The following is a 2500-nucleotide window of genomic DNA, read 5'->3' on the forward strand; positions in this document are numbered from 1 at the left end:
GCCAAGGGAAGAATGCATGTGAGGCTGGCAAGGCTAGGTCATGGCATGCCACACAGTCAGGATACCTATGGGAACAAGGCATCTTGCCACACACATGCCCATCCATGAACGGCCAAGGGAACGAGGCACCTTGCCACACACATGCCCATGAACGACCAAGGGAACAAGGCACCTTGCCACACACATGCCCATCCATGAACGACCAAGGGAAGAATGCATGTGAGGCTGGCAAGGCTAGGGTCATGGCAAGCCACACAGTCAGGATACCTATGGGAACAAGGCATCTTGCCACACAGCACGCCCATGAACGACCAAGGGAACGAGGCACCTTGCCACACACGTGCCCATGAACGACCAAGGGAACGAGGCACCTTGCCACACACATGCCCATCCATGAACGACCAAGGGAACGAGGCGCCTTGCCACACAGCATGCCCATGAACGACCAAGGGAACGAGGCCCCTTGCCACACACATGCCCATCCATGAACGACCAATGGAACGAGGCCCCTTGCCACACACATGGCCATGAACGACCAAGGAAGCTAGGCCCCTTGCCACACACATGGCCATCCATGAACGACCAAGGGAACATGGGTAGTTCCCACACACAGCCCCATGAACGGCCAAGGGAACAAGACTTCTTCCCAAACAGACACCCATGAACGACCAAGTGAACAAGGCTTGCTCCCACACACAGCCCCATGAACGACCAAGGGAACAAGTCTACTTCCTACACAAACACTCATGAACGGCCATGAAAACGAGGCATCTTGCCACACACATGCCCTTGAACGAACCAATCCCATCCTCATCGTTCTAAGGAACAAGGGGCCTTGACAAACCATGAGCAGATTTCTAAGCAAGTCAAACGATGAAGGGAGCAAAGTGTTGTAACCGAATCCGTTTAAGTGTTGTAGTTCCTACTTACTACATAGTCACCAGGCGAACTGCTCGTGCTCTTTCGGGTTCATCCAAGCGACTAATGAATAGCTAGAAGCCTTATCTGCCTGCCTATCAGTAGGTGCCTATCAGTAGGCGACAGAGACAAAAACCCGAACACGATATATTTCCATTTCAAGGTCTATGTTCACAATGACCCACGCAAAGTTTCAATGACATTCCAACTTCATTTGAGCTGCATATCAACAAGTAGGGAACCGAACGCTTCAAGGCATGGCCAGGGATAGGTCACGGACATTTATGCCCCAAACATGACATTTTTTTATTTCAACGCCTTTCATTTATAATAAAAAGCATCCCTACAAAATTTCGTGTGAATCCGAATTAATTCGAGCGAGTTATGGACGATTTCGCAAAATTATGCATCCCTGGGCAAATCAATGTCTGTTCCTGTCACCAAGCTCTTTGTGCAATATGTATATATAGGGGGTACCAGGGGACTGCTCCCCATCGGCGCCCTGGGGGGTGTTCAGCGCCCAGAGCTGTCGAGGCTGGCACGCTCGAGGCCATGGCCAAGGCGCCCGGTCTTCACGAAAACGAGGCCATCAACGCCCCCATAGACGCCCCACTCGCGTGTCCCCTCGCCCCGACGTCGTGTGTGTCCAAAAATTATGCATCATCAGGGAAATCCATGTCCGTTCCTGTCACCAAGCTCTTTGTGCAATATGTATATATAGGGGGTACCATGGGGTCTCATTCGCATGGGTGCCCGACTTGGGCGATGGGCAGCTCAGAGTCATGAGGCTGTATCGAGCACCAACAAGGCAAGCCAAGCCAAGCCCCACGACCCATGAAAGAGGCCAACACCCCCAACACGCTGCCTTGATTTCTCGAACGATGGCCTGAGAAATAGCCCCGTTGCCTTGATTTTCCTCGACGCCGTGCGCATGAACTAGCCCCGTTGCCTTGATTTTCCTCGACGCCGTGCGCACAAACTAGCCCCGTTGCCTTGATTTTCCTCGACGCCGTGCGCATATTAAAAATTATGCATAATCAGGGAAATCCATGTCTGTTCCTGTCACCAAGCTCTTTGTGCAATATGTATATATAGGGGGGGAGCCGTGAGTGAGCACGGCAAGGGGTGAACGCGCCAGATGGCCTTTCAGCGCGATCATGGGTGACGGTTGCTTAGTTCCGAGTTGCTTAGATAATACCCCTCCGAGTGGGGGCCTTGGCGGGGTGTGGGGATGCCTCGTCAGGTCGCTGCGACAACAGTCCAGGGTTGTGGTCTAGCCTTGGAAATGTGGGATGAGCTGTCTGTGTGGCAATACGATGACGATGTGTGCTTGCTAATCTTGTTCGACGTGCTTCTGGTGCTAGCCAGCATTTGATAATGTGCCGATGATGGGGAAGTGATAGGCGTTAAAGTGGCATGTGTTGCTTTTTGTGATACTACTACGGTACGCTGGTCTATCCTTGTTAGACGTGCGGTTGGGTGCGTAAGAGCTGCCATTGGTTAAGCACCGATAACGTGGAGGACGAGCATTATCGGGAAGCATTGTCAGACATTCAGGATCATCACGGCGTGTTGAAGTTAT

The sequence above is a fragment of the Lactuca serriola genome, unplaced genomic scaffold (assembly GCF_051521515.1).
Source record: "Lactuca serriola cultivar US96UC23 unplaced genomic scaffold, Lser_US96UC23_V15 Lser_V15_Un137, whole genome shotgun sequence".
Lineage (NCBI taxonomy): Eukaryota > Viridiplantae > Streptophyta > Magnoliopsida > Asterales > Asteraceae > Lactuca > Lactuca serriola.